This window comes from Galendromus occidentalis, unplaced genomic scaffold (assembly GCF_000255335.2).
Source record: "Galendromus occidentalis unplaced genomic scaffold, Mocc_1.1 scf7180000077433, whole genome shotgun sequence".
Classification (NCBI taxonomy): domain Eukaryota; kingdom Metazoa; phylum Arthropoda; class Arachnida; order Mesostigmata; family Phytoseiidae; genus Galendromus; species Galendromus occidentalis.
In genome coordinates, this window is record NW_003805421.1 from 96822 (window position 1) to 118686 (window position 21865).

Genomic DNA, 21865 nt, shown 5'->3' on the forward strand with positions numbered 1-21865 from the left:
TGCGATGCGGAGAGGACAGAATTATCGAGTATTGAGCTTGACTAGACCGAGTTCGTTGACCCATTTATTTCGGAGGAGAAAAGTCTGAGGCATGCCTAGCTTGATATTCATACTGACCAATGCAGTGCACGCACTCTGAGGCGTTCCCGACCGCAGTACAAGATTCCAACGAGCCTTTCCCCTTTCTAAAGGAAACTGATCCGCGAACCCGATTCATGGGCGCTCCATGAAGCCCCCAGGAAGAGGTAGATGAAGAGCGAATTTACGTTGAACATGATCGAGGTGTGATGGCGCAGAAGGGCGATATTAAGAAATAATATCGACGTTTCACGGCTGCTTTTCGAAGACTTCACGACTGATCAGGGAAAAACGCTTTCATTAAACTTCGCTCATCAGAAGTGTCGAAGTCGTTGCGTTATAGGCCCACACCTCTCTTCCGTGGATCGGGGAGCGTCCGCTGAAGGAGTTCCGTTGCATTTTTCACTCGCCGTCACGGCGTTGTGGTCGTTGCCACTGCAGTCCCGGCCAAGTTTTCACACCTGGAAGCATGTTAGCCCGCAATAGCTGATCCGAATTCGAGACTTTTGCACGTCGATTTCTCCAATGGAATTTCTTTGAGGTCGCTCACCGGAAGATGATTGTTCGGATTCCGGCGTCATAACGCTTTTCCCCACGAGCTCGTCTCGTGCCTCCGTGCGCAGCGGCTAATTGACATGAATGAAGCCTTCGATTCAAGCGAAGAATATGCCCCGTACTTTCCCTTCATTAAGATGAACTTGCTAAACGTTCAATTTTTACGATGCTACGCGAAGTATATATGCCGCTAATGATCGTTTCAGGGAGTGAACGGACCTTTCCGATAATCTTCTAACACATAATCAATCATTGGATTTGTCCACTCTAATGACAAAGCTGGGTTTCGGATTTTATTCCCTCAACCCGGTCGTTCTGAAGTCGAAACTTGAAGGGTTCGGGATCTCTTCGTAGTTTATTTTGCTCCACAAGACGAGTTCTCTAGACCGCTCGATTAGCGAAGGTCTGGAATTACTCGAGTAGAGGTGTCGCCTCAAGAGGTCTTTGAGTTCATGACGGAGTCATCAATGAGAACTGAACGGTCGTTCGAGAGGCTGAAGAGAACGGGGACTCAGCTTGTGCTTTGTGGCATAATCTGCTTTTATGACGAAGTGGCATGCCGCGGCAACCAATGCGCTGACTGGAGAGTTGGCACCATCTCCACTGCTCGTTCCTCGAGTCTCGAGTAGATCTTCTCCGCTGACCAAGACGATGAGCCGCTCGCGGTCGACCGGTGTGGTGAGCTGTAAAATCCGTAATTATGCTCCCTGCCATCTCACTCAGCTGACTGACCAACTGACTGACTACCCGCCTGCTTGCTTTGCTCTTTAGCTGTTCTTCATTTGGCAACCTCTGCCTTCCGGCTGCCGGAATGATGATGAAGTCGTGTTACTGTTTATTACAGCTGTCGTTGAATATTCCTTTTAAGCGGACGAGCGAACAGCATCCACAGCAAAGGCAGCTCTCGGAGGAGCGTCAACAACCAAAAGATACAGAAAGAAAAGAGCACCGAGGGCCTCTCAGACCACTCTGCTCCCCCGACGGCGGTACATGCATACTGAGTACTGATTGAGTTGAGAAAATCTTGCGAATCGTCGCGGAAATCTATCGAGCTGAATGCTCGGAACCAAGCAGGAGCAGAACCTCGGTCCTGCGTCAAGTAGACAGAGATCCCGTCGGAGTAGAAACTCACGGCCGGGAGACGGAGATCCGTAAACGCCGTGTCATCCTAGCGTTCAGAGATAATTGTAGTTTCCATGATTGTAATGCGGATTACCTTTTTTTTGTCCACCGGCAGCAGCACAGGGAACGCCAACGATAACAACAGAACGGCAACATTGCTCATTCTGTGATCTCGTTGCTCATTCATTATATTATAAATTATATCGTATCCTAATTGCCGGCTTGGCGTCGACGCTGTCAGAGGAAGCTGCGATGTTGAACATGGTCCTGTCCGGCCGAGCGACCGACCGACCAACCGTTCGGTCTTTCGTTCCTTCGGTCGCTCGGCCGCGCGGCTCACAGGCGGGGAAATTTGACTAAGAATCCCATTTACACCATTTTTTTTTCAATTCAAGCCTCGTTTGTCGTGGATCCATTAATAAATTATGGGCGGAGGTGTACCACGAGCGTCAGTGTCCAGCGAGTGCGCCGTGTGGCATCAGAGGCTCTCGGGCTTGTGCACAATCACAATGTAATGAAGCATACATGGATCGGAGACGTCAGTTCTATATCGAAATAATTGCCGTAAACATGCAACGCTCATCTAATCAAGGTCTCGAGTCATTCTAGTGGCACCCGCGCTCGTTCGATGTGATCGGTGCCGGAATCAGTGCTGCGCTCTCGGGCATGAGGCGCTCGCGACAAGACGATTTTTCCGTCGACGTTGACGCTCTGCATGTTTTTGTTGTTTAATTTGTTGTTGTTGTCGCCATTTATATCGGGTTTGTCGGAGGAATCAATGGCGTGAAGCTCCCTCATTCATGTCGTTCATCTACTACAGATTGTAGGGTATTAGTCGATATCCAGCCCATGCCCGACGAAGACAGTCAGCCAAAACAGACACCCAAACACGAAGCGACTACGAGAGATGAATGAACCGACTCTTGTGTTTATCGTCGTCGCCGTCGTTGCTCGAAGGTTTCGAGCTCTTTTTTTCCTACGACATTTTTCATTCAGAGATTGCATCTCGGTGAACCCTTCTCCTACTAACGGGGTGGCAGTTGCTGTCAGGCCACGGGTTCACGTTCCCCAGATTGTAGATTCTTGTCAAGTCTTGTTCTGGGCTTTCGTTCCGTTCTCATCTGAGAATTGGCGCAATCGTATGGATAGAACGGGCTCTTCATTCGCGAAGATTGATAAACGGAGCGATCCGAGAAGAAGCCGCGGAGGGGCTTTGAGCCGACAGACAGTACGCGAATGAACGTAAATTTACGTTTACGCTCCCCCGAGCATTTAAATCCATTGAAAAATACCGTATAGATAAACGGACGGCATGGAAAGGGAGGGGAAGCCAGTCAGCGACGGGATCATGGGAGAATACGACACAAAAAGAGAACGACACGAAGATTTTTGTCTTAAATAAAGTCAGCCACGGATATCTCCAGCGATGTCGAATAGCGCGGCTCAGCGGTCTTCTTCAAAGGATCGTGCAACTCTTCGGGTACGACTGCTCATAATTTTCGCTGTGAGCCTGCTTCTGTTCGTCAGATCACCATTCGTTGCTCATCTCTTCCGTTTCTTCATCTGTCTTCCGTTTTTTTTTTCTATGGTCTCCGGAGGCAATCGGGAGGAATACTGAGGGTATGTAGTCGTTTCGGGTTTCAGGTATCTTATTCGGGGCTTGTCGCATCACTCGCATGATTCTTGAAGATGTAATTCTTTCCGCTGTCCGAAAAATTCGCGCCTTCCACCTTGGAAGCGGGATTTCACCGAAATTTCTCAACCGCCATATTCAGGCCAAATGATTGAATGTGGTCGGGGCAGAAGAACTTTGGCGCTCTAGAGACAGGGCTCCCGCTCAAGACGGTTGTCTCAATATTTCATTGTGAACTTGCGGCAAAGAGGAAGAATCGGGAGAACAGGGCGGAAGAGACTCTTCATTGCTTTCGGAGCTAGCGGAAACAATGAGTTAACGGATATGTTTGTAAGAGGACCTCTGGTCCATTCATGAAGAGACCTGGTCCTAATGAACCATTTTATCAGTTTGGAAAAAGCTGGGGAACGCGTTTAAATTTAGGAAAGCTCATATTTTCCCTCAGCCTGAACAAAGAGCAGTGCCGAGTAGACTCGACTCATCCCTAAAGAAACTTCCGTGAGAATCTACCCCCTTGATCTGAGCTCCCGGATTATTCGGAGCTGTTCGATCTCGGCAGACGCATCGAAAATTCTCCGCGAATATCTGTTTTCGACCGCCATCCTCATGAGACGAGATCCAGATGACGAGAACTCGACCGTGAGGGATTGGAACTTCGTCGCGTGGCTGCGGTATCGTTGTCTCCATGTTTTCCGACCGATACACCTGAGCTGCCTACTGTGGCCGCCGACGCAAACAAATTTGCTGAGCGTCGAAGCGTCTCAAAGTCACACATGGGAGGCGCGCGGACGGACAGACAATCAGACGAACAAAAGTCAAACACATAAACGTAAATGACGTGCGTGTATCCTGCTTGACCGACCGACCGAGTGGCGAAACGCATTTGTGACTATTTTTTTCTCGCGGTTCTCTTCTTTCAATTTCGAGACAACCAGCAAAGCGAGCGCACGACCACGAATCCAGTCGAGTCGTAGCTAATTTCAGCGTATTCAGGAGAGAATTCATTTCCGCGCATTTCACACCGCGACTAAAGTGTCGTTACGCTTTTTCGGCTTCTGTGACCATTGACTGGCCGCGTCGGAAGATATGGCACTCCGTCAGACGGACGGGCTGACGAACACTCACACGAAGTCGGCCCCACCGACTAGCGAAGAGACGAACGGTCGCTCGGTCGGCCGGCCGCCTTCGACCGTCTCCTGAGCGCCACCGTAAGCACTGAGGGCCGCGCCCGCTACTGTGTTTGTTCAATGGACAAAAATCACTTGAGCTCATTGTGCGGTTTGCGCCGATGGTGAGGATGATATCGGAGACGCTGCCTCCTCCACTAGGCAATCACTCATTCATTGGAGCACTCATTCATCGGTCACCGAATGCCGTCCCGAATCTAAGGGGATTCGACTTCCGAATCCGTCGGACATCGACTCCGGGTGGCCGAGATGGAATCTCATCAAGTCGGATATCCGGTTGAAGCTAGAAAAAATACACGTAGCAACCTTTCGCGAACGGAACGAAACTCCCCGAAGGTCTCAAGAAAGACTGTTATCATCGCTCGACCGCGACGTCGACAACGACGTCAGCCGCTGATGATTGCATGGCATCACTCGCTTCTGGTGTTTCATACAAGTATTATATGTACATGGAATGCAAGCAATGACATTGATCGAAGTCGTTTTGATGTGAATATAACGGCCGCCGTCTCGCAGCGACGCTTTTAAAATGTTCGCATTGCGAGATGTCGCGGAAAACGAAATTGCGTTCGCCTTACGTCGCCGTCAGCTCTGAGAATCGATTACTTCGGAGCGTCGATAGGATTGCGGACAGAAACGATCGAGGCGAGGAAAGACTTCGTCAATGAACTGGGATGTCAATTCGGAGAATTCTGGACCGTGTTAGTCGCGGGAATAATCGATGACGAGGTATCGTATCGAGATACAGGAAGCAGAGAGAGTAATTTTGCGGCTGCGTCTCGATTCCGTTCCAGCGATGTCTTTCCGGGATCTCGCTGGAAATAAAATGAGGCTTCCGTGCTCTAAATCGGGTCAAGTACACAATCAAGAAGCTGTGCGCCAGCAGAAGAAGGAACGGCTGTTTTCCTAATCTGTGACCATATTTTTGAGGTAATTACTTTTCACACGATATTAAGCGTTGGCGCAACAGGACAGTGATGCGGAGGACGGAGTTGGACAAAAAAAACGGAAGCGCTGAACTTTCCGAATTAGGGAAGCGGGCGAGCGAGCGAGCAAACAACACCAACTTGAATTAATACCAAAGTTTTCCTGGACTTCCACTTTGACCGTATCGAATGACTTGACCCCACCGCTCAGATTTTTCACACGCTGTAAAAGTAAAAAACGGTGGCCCTACTTGCGCACCTCCAGAGGTACAGTGCTGCGATTGTTGTTGATTCCGCTGTTGGACAAGTCGTGGATTCATCGGTCATTCCGCTTGGAATTCGGGGCGGAAATTCCGTGGAAACAGTTACGAAGAGCTGGGACATTTTGTTCAAGAACTCCCCGAATTCCCCGAGGTCCTCGGAAGAAGAGAAGAGAGCGGACGTTTTTCCAGAACCCTCGGCGGGACAAAGCTGATGTTTGACAGTTTCTCCCGCACATCGTACGTGCATGACGATGGAGAAAGAGAGGGAGGGAGTGATCCCAACTCTTATTGTCAGGCGGGAAAGTCATCGAGGCCCTGGCCTCAAGTTTTCTGAGTCGACATACGAAGCTCAGATCCCCCATCGGATTTTCCACCAAGTCTTCAGAGTTTCCCTCCATGTCTCGCCTGGGAAGCGACATTACAATATAAGCGTCACTTCCCTTACTTAGTCGGGAGATTTGTCGCCTGAGCATCAAATGCAGACCTGGTATTACGAGCAAACTCTCAGTCATTCTCGTCATCTGAGGGACGATCTGTGATGAAAGCGGACGCTTTCGACGAATTTCGGATTCAGCGAATCGTCTCCCGCTTCAAACGAAGGAAAGTCTACGCCATTAGCATGCTTTCTGAAATGATGTGATCAGGTGTTTCCTCAGGCGGGATGTGCGAATTTCTCCTTTCTAGCTCCGGCGTGATGCTGCTATGTGTGTATGCGCGGGACCGACCCACTCATTTGTAGCAACTAATCCATGCGAAAACTTCTTTGATTGCAACAGGCTGTTTAGGAAAGCTCGGGAAGTCGCTCGATTTGATGTCCTGTGGGCGTTTGTCGTTGAAGTTCCCGCAGACCGTAGCTGACGCCATCGTTTGCGAGTCAGCCCATACACGTAGAATCTGCCGCTGTAAACGGCGGTCGTGTCGCAGAGTCTAGGATGAGAACTTTCCGGCTAGATATTGCGTATCGAGGAGAAATCGTCGCAGGAATACGGTGAACGGACGAAAGGACGTCGACGAAAAAGCCAATCTGTGGAGAAGAAAATCCGCGAAAAGGAAGAGGTCGTAAAAAACCGCACACAAAATGCGCTCGAAGCACGCCATGGATGGAAAAAGAGTACCGGCGGGAGATGAGCCAGCGGCCGGCAGCCTACCGAAGAGGCTTCCACGGACAAACGGAAGCAAGCGAGCTAGAAAAAAGACTAATGACCGAGTTTAATGTCGAGCAGGGGCTGAAAGCCGAGCAAGATGAAGGGTTGGACAGCTGTTGATTACTGTTCCTCTCCCTATTCCCCGCTCTTTGTTTCCCCGTTGACGGAACCTTGGCCAACCGCCTCAACATTCGACATTCAAAGCCCAAAATTCATTGTTCAACGAGAGCTCAGAGTCCGTGCGGTACACGATCCCAGCGGAATGAATCTGAGCCCATGGCCGGCATCCACCAGGGAATCTCGCAGCGTCAGAGTTTCTGCCGGACATCGGCGGAGATCACTCAGCAAATGCTCGCGGAGGTTTCGAAGGCTGCTTTCGCTCTGGAATGCCCTTCGTCGATGTTCGAGCTCGACGAACAATGTATTGGAAACATCGACACCGAGCCCGCCGGCAAATGTCTGGATGTATTCATACGTGTGGTCCGTTCAACAAATGGTTTCTGTTCTCGATTGAGCGATTCTGTTTTTCGACCTCTGTCAGGAGCTAACGGGCCGAGTAATCCCCGCATATTCGTTCTCTGTGCTTTTGCTGAATGCGAAGCGCATGCTCAGGGTGTTCCCAGTCTCGGAAGCATAGAGACAGGACGACTTCGACTCCTTCTCATTCCATATAACAAGCGGAACGAGAGCCGCGTTCGACCAGCAGCTACAGCAGCAGCGGTGGCGTCAGCGGCGTTCGAAGTGCAGCGGAGCGGACGGACGCGCGGCCAGAAATATATGAAAAAAAATGCGGAGGAAAACGCTAGCCGCCTCGGCCAAAATCGATTCCGTCCAAAAGGCGGAGCTTCGCAACGGCGACGACGCTCCGCCTGCTGCCAACAGAGATAGTTAGGACATCAAAGTAGCAACAGGAGCTGCGGCTGCCGCAGAGAGATGAAAAGCGATATTTGAAGGTCAATAATATAAATGTCATGTGGCGATCAGTTGACTTGGTGTTTTATTCCATCGACTCGACGCAACGACTCATCCCGGCGACTGAGCATCGCGCACGATTGAGACATCGTCGTGGATTATGACGATCATATCAGTGGCAAGGAAGATGTTCGTTGTCAAGACTTCTTATCGACTGGAAATATCATCCGAAGATACCCGAAACAGAATCGATGCTCGGAATCCGCCAGCTTGGGAGCGTTTCGTGATCAAACGAAAAGTTCGGCGATGATTTCCGATGAAGGGAATGCTCTGAAAACAGTCAGAGGTATGCACGGCCTCTATCGGTCGAATCCGAAACTGTGAAATCACGTGCTGATGGGGGCTCGATTACTATTCAGAACGTTCGGCTCCTAACCGGTTCCCTGCTGCAATTAACGCATAAGCATTACGAAACCATCGAGCGCAAAAAAAGAACAACGAGCCTAGACGACGAGAACAACATCAACGATGGAAATAGTGATAATTATTATTGCGCGAATAATTCACAAAGGTTAAAAAGGCCACAGGGGGCGGCTGGTCTGGCTCGTCCGACAATCACGGAGCCGAAACGAAGCGAACGGAGCCAATCGATGCCTCTTGACAACATGAGGCTTCGCTCGAATTCATCGATGTTCGTTTCATTGCTCGCTTCGGAAAATAATTAGAAAATCTGATAATGGATAATTCCTTCGACGAACACGTCCCGAGCGAAATCGAAGAAGACGATACGCTGAATTATTCGGCCACTTTGAATTTCATGTCGAGGGTGTTCGCAGACCGACACCCACCGGCGCGGGCGCCGACTCGGGCATGGTTTCCGTGCCGCCCGGCAGGCTGATGCGAAAATGAAGATTGAAGTCGCCCGGGTCATGGTGCTGGAGTTTTACAGCTCCGCGTCCTAGATGGCTCCATTAGCGAAGTTACACACGAGAAGAGAGACTTTCAAAAAAACGAGGATGGTAGCGACATACGAGACAACGGAAGCGACTTCATAAAATCATGCGGGTCCTGAAAGGATGTTTCTGCCCGAAAGTTCGGCAAAGCTCCAATCCAGAAAACAAACGGAGATTATCAACATTGCAATCACGAAACTTCCAAATGCCGGACAGTTCTGGGACGATCTTCCCGGTTCCTCCAGCCCCCCATCATCCACGGCGGATTCCGTCGGAGCTCCTCCGGCTCCCGGCCTCGATCCCTTTCGAAAAACCTGAGCCAGGGACCTGACACTCTCGCACCGCTATCAAGGGAACTTTCTTGGAGCGATTCGTGACTCTCATAAGTTCGGGGGCATGAAGAGTCGACGGTGTCGTCGCTTTTCATCAGCGGCATCGTTAGGTGACTAACGTGAGTCGTTCTCGATTCTCCGCTCTGACTGTGTATCCCTTGGGTTTCTCTGAATGGCTGTGAGTTCTCTTCATCCTCTTCTCTAGATTTTTGTTTTTATTTGGCGTCATTTGCGGACGGACGAACGACGACGGCGTTGAGTGAGCGAGCCGACGGACGGACCGAATGTGTGACTGAGCGAGGCTACAGTTCAGCTCAATTCTGGCTCGAGTTTTGATCTTTCATCTGGATCTTCCTTCATTCTGCCGGCCCGCCGGCCGGCAAGCTAGTCAGCCGTGTGGCCGGTCGCTCAGTTGACGGAGCGGACTGCATGCCAGCCATTTGGTCGTTCACTGTTTTTCCTCGTCATCTCTTGCCATTCTGATCACTCATAAAGACAAAAAGTTCGGCTGTTGCCGTCTCCCGCGATCGCCGCCGCTACCGCCGAGTAGGTATTCTCCGTGGACTTACTCTTGGCCGGCCGAGCGACCGACCAGCAGACGTACGGACGGAGGCTGGGGACAGCGCTCGCTTCAGAACAAATTTATGTAATTTCGCGGCAAGTGCGTTCGAAATTTGCGCGTTCGCTCACTCGCTCGCTAAATGGCTTTTGGAGACGTCCCTCATCCCATTTTTGACGACGGTGGCATTGAACAGCGCGAGACCAGGTAGCAATTCATCCGGCAAACCAAATCGAGACGAAGCTCTTCGTTTCACATCGGCAGCGGCGGCGAAGACGACAACGGCGAGGAAATCAACCAGAAACCAAGAGTAACACAACCAGCGTTTTGTTTTGATTCGTGTGTTGCTTCTGTTTGGCTTCGAGAATGGGTTCGCCACGACAGCGACCACTACGATAAAAACAACGGCAACAATCAATGAATGTGGCCATTTTGATTTTTGATCGAAATTTCGCGATTCTTCAGAGCCACCGTCGAAGCCTCCTCAAATCAACTTGTATTCTCTATATCACTTCCACAATGACGACACTCACGGAGAAACAGCACGCACGAACGACGGACAGACAGACAAACGAAGCCAGCGAGCGAGCGAACAGGACAATGATTATTGGTGATCATTGATTTGGTCGTTTGACAGCAGGTTAGCACGAGTTGAAACAGCGAGCACGGTCGCGTTGCGAAAAGAGCGAATTTTCGAATTTCGAACGACATGTCCTTATCACGGCGAGCGTCCGCTCGAGCAACTCCGGCCGGCTAACAACTCTCATAACCGAAAGAGGAACGGCGCGGACAACGGCAGAAGCCAAGACAATGGTATCTTCTTCGTTGAGTCGACCGTCAATAATAAAGTCAATAACATCAGCCAACAAGCTTCGACGACGGCAGCGGGGAACTTATTTCATTTCGCGTTTTACAACAACAACAGCGGGAGAAGCATCGCAAACGACGAGACTCGAGTCCGCGCCATGAATGGGTCCCGTCGACTTCGTCAACTTCCCTGGACCCGATGAAAGTACGTCAACGCCGCGGAAATAAGAGCAGAGTCGACGCGACATCGCACCCTTAAGGACCGGTGAATATTATCCCAGATCTGACGAAGACCGGATGAATTTCCGGAAGTAATCTCGGCATGGGGAAGAAATGAGGGGGCCGCAATGAATCCGGGGCGTCCTGATGAACTGAAGCCGTACCGACTGCCCAGGTGGAAAATGTCAGGTCTGAAGACATCTGCGAGAGACGTCATTGTCGATCATAATTCGAGCTCCCGCCTCAAGATTCAAATCGGGGCCGCATCAATGTGAAACCCTTCGCAGGCCAAGCCAGAACACCCCGGGAGCATGCTTGGGGCGTGTTCGGGGACGCGTACAATTGATATAGAAATCGTTTCTCGATTCGGAATCCGGATCGTGTTCGTTTAAAGATGGCTGAACTTGGTAACGAAACGAAAATGATAAAGCAAACACCGAATAACGCCTAGGAGTTAATTCAGTAACGAATTTTCAAGGTTTCGCCAGACCGATCACGGCATTCGAGCGAGCACGAGCGGAAGATCGTGTCCTTGTATTCCATCGTTTCGTGATATTTTCGCTGTTCAAAGATATTCTTTCCAGTCACTCAAGTTATAAACTTGCACGAGCTCCGTGGAGTTGTTGCCGCTGCAACTTCTACCGTCGACGTCCGCGTCGTCGCTGCCGCTGCGATGAAGGCTGCGATTGAAAGTTGCGTGTTTCGGAAACGTCGAGAAACAGCGTAGGAATCTGAGAGATCACGCTAGCGAACTTCGCAGTCGGTGCGTCCGCAAAAGGCGGATCACCGGGCAGTCGAGTGGCCGAACAGGCAGACGCAATTGCGAAACAAGTCTTCATCTTCTCGATATGTATGCACGGGACAGAAATGCGTTCGCACGGAGCAGATGGCAAAAACTCAATGGTTGCGTCTCCGACCGACAGTTTATCTGGGAGTGACTTCTGATCTCGGGCGAAAGCACTCACAATCAGGAGAATTGTGGAGACTTCGACCTGAGCAACGGACGAGTAGTCCGAGTCTCAGACAGTGAGCGAGCAAGGTTTCAGTCCTCAAGACTTCAGCCGCTCGGTAGACGGATGACTGTTCTGAAGATGAACGTGACCGCAGTGCTGTACTGCCACGCACCATCCGAATGTTCCAAGAGGGTCTGTTTACGCCTCTGTTTTGGGTCCAGCTCTTTGTGTTATTTGTAACGATTTGTCTCTGCGGACGCGGTGATCTCGGGGAGGCAGTCAGGAAAGAGTCCAGATCTTCAGATTGACGTATCATCGTTGAAAACAATGCGGCGATGTGTTGTCGAAATTACTGGTTCCGTTTCTGGCGACGTCGTCACCGTGCTCGTCTTCGTCCGAGAAGACGTCGTCCTCGAAGTTCCATACGGTGCACAACAATCGACCCCTGAAAACAAGGGACTGAAGAGCAGGTCGCTATCAACAACAGCTCCTTCGATTGCCTCGATTCCGTTCAAAGTCGCTGTGGGTCGAAACCGATGACAGATCCAAAGACTCACGCACGAAATTCCGGCAGCATGAGCTCAAGCGACTCGAGGCTGCGACCACGACCCGTCATAGCGCGCATGGACTCACGGACGGAGTATTTCATACGCGCGGAGCAACTACATAAGAACAGATACCGTTGTGGCAGCTTTTGATCTGGTTGGCCGATCATCTTCCCGACAACGCAGCCTTGTACGGAATCCGACCGCAGACTCGTTTCCCGGACGTACTTTTCCCCATCGCAGTCTCTGCGCGAACTGACCGCGCAGGGATCGACGCTTCCGATCCTTGCCGAGCTCTGCGAGGTAGCCCAGGGAAGGAATGTAGCGGAGAATTCCATCCTTTCGGATGAGCCCATCCGAAACGGAAACCGCTGCGGAATTCAGATAATGCGTCCGGTCCGAAGGATTCCGACGTCGAGAACCCCGACAGCAGACGGGAGGAACCTAAGGCAGATCTCGTAAATATGGAAGACATCATCCAATGCGGAAAGAAGAACTAATTTGAGAAAAACAAATTACATGTCATGTATCCGACGCAGAAATTCATCATTAATGATATCATCCTGTGTCCGCCAACAGCACGATACATGCGAGCGGTCGACCAACCGACCGCCGGTCCGATGAAGTCAGGTATTCTGGACCGGACCGACGCTGTCATTACGGATGCTTGGGGGCGCAAAGGATTGAGTCTCCATTTGAAACACATTCGTCATTTGCTGGCCGGCTCATCGTGTCGTCGTTTTCGTCGGGAAGTACCCGAGGATCCTTCAATTTTCGACTTTGCGACGGAACGACCGACGCCGACGTCTGGAGCACTTCTCCCAGTCAGTCAGTTCATCTTGTCTTCATGTCCATCGAATGTTCGTTCGTTCAGAGCTTCGATTCTCTCCAAGATTAAATTATTCATCTTCGAGAAATTTTTGAAGACCGCCTATCGTGACTACACAAAAATCAATTGAAGTAGCTGGCTGGACGCCTCCCTCCAGAATCGTCTTTTCCGAAATCTTGGTGACGATTTCAAATCGATCCGTGATTTTCCAGTGAGAGAAGAACAGACGACAACTTCTTCGAGATCGGAACTTCCAGTCACGGTAGATGGCGACGTCGTCGGTGGCCGAGAACTTTCTTTGACTCTTCTGTCGCTTCCGATGTCCGATCGTAGTGACTGAATGGATGATTGGACCATTCACAGGATGGAGCTGTCGTCATCGGCTTGTCGCCGTCAGCGACAACAACCGTAGTTCGACCTGAGACGCGGGGCACTTCCGACGGAGACGTGACAGTTGATATATTCGATGTTTGGATATTCTGTCTGATATTTAGGAATTTTCTCGGCTGAAGGTCTCGACGTTCGCGGATGAGTGAACACCACGGTGATGGGATGGAGGAACAGAAGATTCAGAAGTCTAGGTAATAAGCGTCCTTTAGATATTCGTTGTCTCGTGCTTTCGCTCTCTCGCTAGCTTCCTCACTTCTTAGATGTCTAAGGCCTCCGAGACGAATCATTCGTTCTTCCAACGGCGCAGCCGAAATACCTGTTGGAGATAGACACTCTATCCGAACGGTATATGAGCGACTCTATTCTGATGACCTGACCGGAATGCAGCTAATACGGGGTTATGGCCGGAGATTGAAGCAAATCAGTTTCCATCATGCGGGACCACCACCCGAAATTCGTTAATAAACAATTTTGATCCCATTCCGAGTGATCGAAGTGACCGAACAAAGCCATAAATAAAACAGAAGAAAAATATGAGCCGAGCGAAACTCGATGAGCGACCGCCGAGATAGTAGGTGAACTCTCCGCCATAACTCACGATCGCTCATCGAAATTTCTTCCCTGCTCCCCGGGACCCCGAGTTCCCCCCAGTCTGAGGAATCGATCCGCTCTCCAGAGAGCCCTGGATGGCCGTTCGGCGTGCGCTAAATGTTCTGTGTTGCCATCGACTGCATCAATTGTCGAGCATGTGGGTCATGAAAGCGGGGAATGGCAAAGAAAATTGCCTCAAAAAAAGGATGGATACAAGTTGGCAGCAACAACGCAAATACATTTCTTTTGGTGGCTCTTCTCCCCCCGCGGAATGAGCGGAGCAAAGCAGTGTCCGAGCAGCCGGCCGCCTTCTCGGCTGCTTGGACGAAGCGGAGCAGGTCAGAGGGCTCGGACGCGATAGGCGAATACATCAGAACGAACACGAAAGCACTCAAAGAGCAGTTTTTCTGCATGCTCCTCCGATTCGTCGCTGCCACCACTTGACCGAGCCGTATCCAGAGCCAGAAGAGCCTGCCAAGCCGCCTGGCCCTTCGTCCCGCGGACTGTCGCGGGGCTCCGTGGGTGACCAGAAGCCAAAAAACTTTTCCTCTGCAAACACTATGGTGGAGACTCGTTTAGTAAGCGACTGGTCAAAACGGTGGCTCTCTGGGTGCCCTGCCGCTTACGGGACCCAACGCGAGTTTGTCATTCCGCTTGCTCCGTACAGGGAGCGCGCTTAGCGGACCGAGAGAAAATCTAATAGAAAAGTGCGAGCTAGCCAGTGAACGGTGGAAGTATTTGTCTTTCTGCGGCTAGGTGACAGAACTCATCAGAGCATAATTCGGTTTCTGTCGGGACGCATCACGCTTTTACTTCCAGAATGAATGTGCTCAATTCCGTACGGGTCACAAGAGGTTCCTGCAAACGGTCGACGATGAGGTAGCAAAAGTAAGCAGCGACAAGAAAACGGACTCCCGATTCCGACAGAAAGGGAAGCAAGCCGTGGCGGGAAAACGTAATTTTAAGAAGTCGCGGGTGAAGCCAGTGGCGTACGCAGGATTTTTCTTGGGGGGGGGGCTAGATCGGGTCTCCGCATGGGGCTGAAATCCAATATGGCGATTCGCTCCTATACTACAGCATTACGAAGAAACCATCTGGGAGGGGGCTATAGCCCCCTTAGCCCCCCCCCTGCGTACGCCCCTGGGTGAAGCTCGCTCCATCGTTGGGAAACTTCCCTGAATACCCGTTGGAACTAACGGGTGCAAGAATCCGGGCGAAGCCATTGAGGATCGCTCAAGAATTCGATTCCGAACCATACCGGAGCTCCAAGTGGCCTGCGGACTCGCTGGATTCATTTTCGCATCCCCCGATCCCCGATTTCTCAACCATGGCTCCTCACTTGGGTCTATCGGTCGTAAACAGAACTGTTTGTATGTCCGCGAAGTTCGCCCTATAGGTCATAGCGGGCATTTACGACATGAGGGCGTTTGCTCGCTAGGTCTGTCGGCACTTCATCGGAGCGCCACGGTTCCTCTTCTCATTCTCTCTTCCCCTATCTGCTACTCACTTACTTCACTTAGCAACCATGACTTGCGTGTCTGTTGGAGCGGAACGATTTTTTTCTCTTCGGCTACCACAAAAATATAGATGTCACATCGTCATGCGTAGATAGAGAGTCGCTCGCAGACTGCAGCAGGGAGGCTGACAGGAGGAATCTGTAAGCCACAGACGTGAACTTGTTTGTCGCGTTTTTATTCGTTTTTCTGTCCCCTATGCTCTCTATCCGTGGCAAGGCATGGAAATTTCGGGCGCCAGCGGACCCGTTTTCGGAAACGTTCCGTCATTCGATCCCTTTCCACCGGGGCAGAAAACTCCACGTATGATGTCCCATGTCGGTTCCTCATGGGTGCATGACTGGCCGAAAATGAAGTGTCGTGGCTTCGGCACGGCGTCAACGGCGGCGGCGGCAACGACGCCGATCAAAACGACTACGGCAACAACGACTGAGACCACGACAGCAGCTGAGACCGCATGCGGTCGTGGGAATTGAGGGAAAAATGAGTGAAGTGATCCACTTCAATTAATATCATCGTTGGGGTCCGTACGGTGGGAATCCGAGACGGGAGCCACTCTGTTGGTGGCTTCTTCGACTTCTTCCAAAGTCCTCTTCATCATCTTCTTGGGTCGTGATTCCCTCTCGACGGAAATGTGACGATCCGTTTCGAGCTCTTCTTTATTTTTTGTTTTCACCATCGTTCCCTCAACATCGCGACACATTCGGATACAGTGACCACGCTGTTTTCAGCAGCAGCTCGCAAGTCACACTCGTTGTCGAGGGTTTGCTAAGCTTTTTCGTTTTGACTTTCAGGAAAAAAATGGCGCAACTTGACGCCGCAGGAGCGCCGACCGTACGTCGAAGAAGCCGAACGGTTGCGGATACAGCACATGCAGGACTATCCCAATTACAAATATCGTCCACGACGAAGAAAACAGGGCAAGAAGCAAACCCCAGCGGCTCCGACTCCTCAACGGAATAAGAGTCCTGGAGCCCAGTCACCGCCGATCGATTATCCGGGCTTCAGGTATGCCGGGAGCAGGAATCCCTCTACTCTACCTTTTCTTATCCTCGGAAATGATCGCTATCGGGATGAAAAATACAGTCTCCGTCAAAATTCCAACACCGGACTCATCGGATTTCGGTTCCGCAGGTATGAGGCTGCAGCGACCACGGAGTTCCTCCAGACGCCGGACTCGAGTCCTCATGGGAGTCCCTGTTCCGATGCTCTTCGTAGACAAGCGGAAACCCACCAGAACCAGTTCCAAGTTCCACCGTACGCGGAGGTTCAATCTAATCCTCCTCAAACTCCAGTACAGACGGCGAACTCGACTGAAGAGAATCTGTTGACGCCGGAGATGTCGCCAATCGAAGCAGAAGACTTCACCTATCAGACCAAGGAGCCGTACCACTTGCATCAGCTGCTCAGAAAGTTCAACACCGACGGTTGCCAATACCTCCAGAACATCCGACCCCCTTCCGACAGCCGTCGTCGACGACGACGCCGACCGAACTGTCTCGCCAGCTGCTGGCGCCTGAACAATCCGTGTATTATCCACAACACCACGGATACTTCGAGGCGGACAGGCAGCCTTCGGCTCTCGAAGAATACTATCAGCGCACGAGTCAGCCTTATGCTCAAACGGTCCCTGGAATTCCCAACCTACCCGCGATTTCGCAATCGTTCCCCGTGCATCAGTACGAGCAGCCGCCGTATTATCCTCAAGACTACATGTATATCGTCAACCCGCCTCCCCTCGATACGAGACAGTTCCTGCGACCTGAAACCGAAGAAGCGACTCCTCAACAGGCCCCCAACGACAACATTATCAATGCACTTGCCGAAACGAGAGAAATCATGTCGTGATTTTCTCGAGCTTTGTCGAGCTCCTCGCCCGGACCTGCTTCATAGAGCACGGCTCTGAGCATCTCCCGTCACCTCTTCCACTACACACCCCAACCCATCCGCAAATGCTCTCATACCGCCCATTCCTGAATCCTCGCGTTGGATCGCGACTAGAGCCTTTTCTCGCATTTCGCGTGAACTCTCAACCCCAGGCGGAAATGCACATGAACGAACTCTCGACGGAATCATGAGTTGTTTCCCGGGTCCGCCAACGCCCTGCGTCTCCCCGAGTCGATTCGTTGCTCTAGGAACGCTCCCCAAGCTCCAAAGTGTTTTTCCCTGATCGGGGAAGATTCTGAGACTGCTTCGATGTTCTGAAGCAAAGCCGTCGACGACGTTCGAGCCGACCTTGTTTGTGGTGTAGGTAGTTATTGTGGTCGCCGCTGTCGGCTCTCGCTCTGGGGCCTCCGGAGGAAGATTTTCTGTTGTTTGACGTCGTGAGCTGATTCTCCAACCTGAGTGACTTATGAACAGCGCACTGAAAACGACTCATTAGCCCAACTGGTGCTCTGTCATCATGATGACGATAGTGACGGCTACGGCCCAAACAACCGCCACACCACAATCGACAGACGATGCGGAAACCCACTGAGAGTCTTTCTGGTCCGATCTCGAGACTGCCTCACTTTCGGCTCCATTGCCCGATCGGACGGGTAGTAATCGGAAAGCAACAAGAATTGGTGTTTTGGGGAAAATAATCTGGGAGCAAACGGGATTCCCCGTCGAATCAGATCTTAGCTCTTGCCTGGTGGATGTCTTACCTTTCGATAGAAGGCCCCTCTGCCTTCACGGTCGTCGTTGTCTCTGGAGTTCTTTGTTTCTCGCTGCGCTTTAATTTCCAGAGAGTTCATCTCTCAGCATTGACAAGCGTGGCAGGTAGATTTTCGCCCGCTCGCTCGTTCTCATCGAGCTCTGCACACTCTCTCGCGGTGCCACGAAACGTGTTGGAGAGAGGATTGGAGAGCCAAGATCACCGGTCTGCTACACGCTTGACCCGATTCCGCTGAACCCACATATTCTCCGGGAATAATTCCTCGCTTTTACTGTTCTAACGTCAGTTGTCGGCCATGGATTCGGTATGAGACCGCGACTCCGTCTGATTCGATATCAAATTAATTTCTGATTCGCTGATCGATGGCACGCGAGTCGCCTCCCTCTAGACACACCGCTCCGGAGAGCGCTCGCGCATCGCTTCTATTTTTGGCGAGAAGATCGAGCCACGGTCTCCCCTGATGAGTAGTCTCATTCTTCCGCATGTTCGCATTGTGGTCGTGAGCTCCTTGGTCGGTGTCCAATGACATGCATGCCGAATGCAGCCCGCACTTGAAGTCTCCTCGAGACGTTTAAGGACTCGTTGCGAAGTGCCCGTTCCTTCAGGAAACGGTGATCGACGACCGAATGATCAATCGACCGATTTCGATCGAACTCCCGGAAGCACGTCGGACGCGATCGGTGTTCGAGCGCCCCCTGCCCCCTGCACTGACTATTAAGCCGTTCGGGAAACAGAGGGGACTGAAATTGTCGAAAGCGAATTTCCTGGGAGCAGTGGAAACGAGCACCTCCCGCTGGAGCTCAGTCGGTAGCGCTCACGAAATGTATGCATTGCTCCCATGATCGATTCGACCACTGGCGGCATGCTCGTCAAGTTGTTGGTCGGTTCGTTGATTGATTGAATGGTAATTGGCTATGGGGTCCGCTCGGGCAATCGCGCGCGTGAGACAAGAGCAATTTCTGCGGTAGCTCCAACTCATTTGAGAACTTTCTGTCGACAGAAGGGATATTTTCACAGATTTTCTCGTTAGCCGAAGCTCGAGTCGAGACGGCGCGGTTCTGTCTTCGCATGCTTGACGTCTTTCTTGTCATCGGTCTTCTTTCTTCTCTTTTCAATATTCCTCGTTTTCGCTGATTGAATTGCGACTCAACACAAAAGTAAGAACGTTTGCTCCTGTCATCGAACGTTGCTTACCCTTGCCAACGCGACGAGCAAAAAAGATCGATGATGCTTCCGATGGCTCTTCCGATACAGCCGTGGGAACTGACGCTGTAAGTTTACTGTTAGAAATTCGTCACTTTCGTTCGCTTCGACACAGGCGAGGAAAGAAAAACTAAGCACGAAAACTTCTCTCGGGGGCGTACCAGAAGCTCAAGCACGAGCCTGCCGTCGTGTCACGCGAGTATTCTCCGTGTGTCCGCTGACTCCGTCCTCCCTGTCGCTCTATTCTAAAGCGTCGCCGCACTCGGAGTATCGTCACATTTCTCCCGCAATGACACAACCTCGGACCGCCCGGAGAATGGTGCAATACATTTACGCGAAGCGACTTCGAATACAGCAGAACCCAAATAAAAGTTGAGCTCGCGGGAGTTCTTCGATATTCGATTCGACGCAAAACACATGAAACAGAAAAGACTACCCGAGATCTTTCCTAGCGAAAATCTATCTCAACGCCAGCGGGCAATGAGTCCTCTCGGGCCTCTGGATCGAGCTCGTAAGGGCTTCTCGGCGACCCGGGCTGGAGGCTGAGTGGCTGCCACTGCTGTTGATGATAGCCGCAAGAAGGCCTGTTCCAATTGTAGATAAGAAAGAGGATGGAAAATAGAGCACTTCAAGTATAAATGAATAGCATAGAATGTTGGCATTCCGTCTGCCAAAGCCTTCCATGTACCATAGATCCTATATTCATCATTATCTTAGCGATACATAGTAGTGAACGCAATAATATAAATTCTGGAGAAGTAGTATACCTCCACAATTCATCTGTAGGAATATATTTGTGTTATAAGAGCGAGAGGAAAACGCCCCTCCACGTCGGGAGGATGGACACCTCAAGTATTTCCAGTGTACTGCGTCACGTCAACAAAGCAGCGTTCTTTGCGGGGCGTCAGAAGAGCCTCATGTTTGGACTTTGGCGTGACGGTACCTAGTCGTTTGTAATCCACATTGACGCGTTGCGGCACGAATAATGAAACGGGGATGTGCAAAAAGCATAATCGGACTCTTGAGCACTTCGATGCGAGATCTGCCGGTGTGCGAAGCGATGGGACATTATAGAGAGGGGATTCGGCCTGGCGCGAGTCCTTAGTTGCTGCAGTTATTGGTTTCGATTTGAGGTTTTATGAATACTTAGATTAGAATCTGCGAATCAGAGTTTGTCGTCGTGTGTTTCTTCGGGTGACAACGGTTATGATTATAAAATAGTCTATGTGGTTAAAGCGCACTCGATGTCGAAAGTGTGAATTGAGGTTAAATATTTTAATTATAGAAAATTCATTCAATTGCGAAGCCCGCTGCGGGTCTGCGGACTCCAGGAAAACGGCGGAGCTCCAAAGCAGGCAGGACGATATGTAGAGGAGAAATGACTGACAGACTCGTCATGTACGTGGTGAATACATAGTATCAGTGGCGTCAGAAACGTACTGATCATTGATGATTGAAACCTTATCATCATAATAATCATTATTATTATTATTATCACCTCGAGTACAATCATTGTCAGCTCTCTTGCGGCGGAGGGTGATTTGATCGAAACGATCATCCTGGTGACAACGACGCCAACGCTGTCGTGCATTTACGGAAAGAAATTATAGGAGACGACGAACTTCCAACAGGTTGAGAGTACAATTCATTGTCTGATTCAAAGGCTGTTTAATGGAGGACAATCGTGTAAAATTTGAATGCCTGCTACTGCAATAAATAATCTACTTGCAATAAAATGAACAAGACTCCTTACTAATTTCGGGCTTCAGAACGTCTCGCAGATCATTTCACCCTCGCATCGACTCTTCGATCGAAGTTCGTTGGGATGGACGTGACCCGCCTCGGGAGAGGCAAAATGCTTGCTTACCACTGTTTGTCCACGGGTCGCACATTCGTGCCTTATCAGCTTAGCAGTGAATCAAGCCGCGGGGGCTTTCGGGCACGTCGACGATGCTGACGTGCAGTGGGATTTTCAAAGGCATCCGAAATGGAGCTCTACGCAAAAGTGCTTTCTTACTCGAAAATTCTCACAATTGTCGTTCTTGTGCTCGGAATTGCTTACTGTAGTGTCAGCGAGGACTTGTTTTATTTCGTCGGTCGTAAATCTCTCATCGCGATTCGACCTCTCGTCGACTGGAGCGTCCTTAATAGAAAATCGTGTGCCGTCAGCAATCCATGGTATGTGCCGCCTGCTCCATCATCGAAAGAGTGTTTATCGTGTGAGGATCTCACCACGGTGCCTGAAGCGGGCGCCGATGATTCGTCAACGTTCATCTACGAACACTTCATCGACGCTAGTGTACCGATATTGATCCGTGGGGATACTGCAGCCGCCGACAGAGAAAAGGACCGGACTCGCATCGAAGACGTCTTGGACGCTTTCCGGGAGAGACTGGATGCGAACGTGTGTGCCTTTCGTTCGAACACTCCTTGGTCGTTCGATAAGTTCCTGGGTAGAAGCTCATCGATGCCTTCTTTCTATGCGAGCTG

The 21865-nt window shown here is 50.9% G+C and overlaps 1 pseudogene; it reads left to right on the forward strand.

Annotated features, from left to right (window-relative positions):
• LOC100908412 (transcription factor SOX-9-like) overlaps positions 1-17361 on the forward strand; it is a 76128-nt pseudogene extending 58767 nt beyond the window's left edge.
• The last annotated feature ends 4504 nt before the right edge of the window (positions 17362-21865 follow it).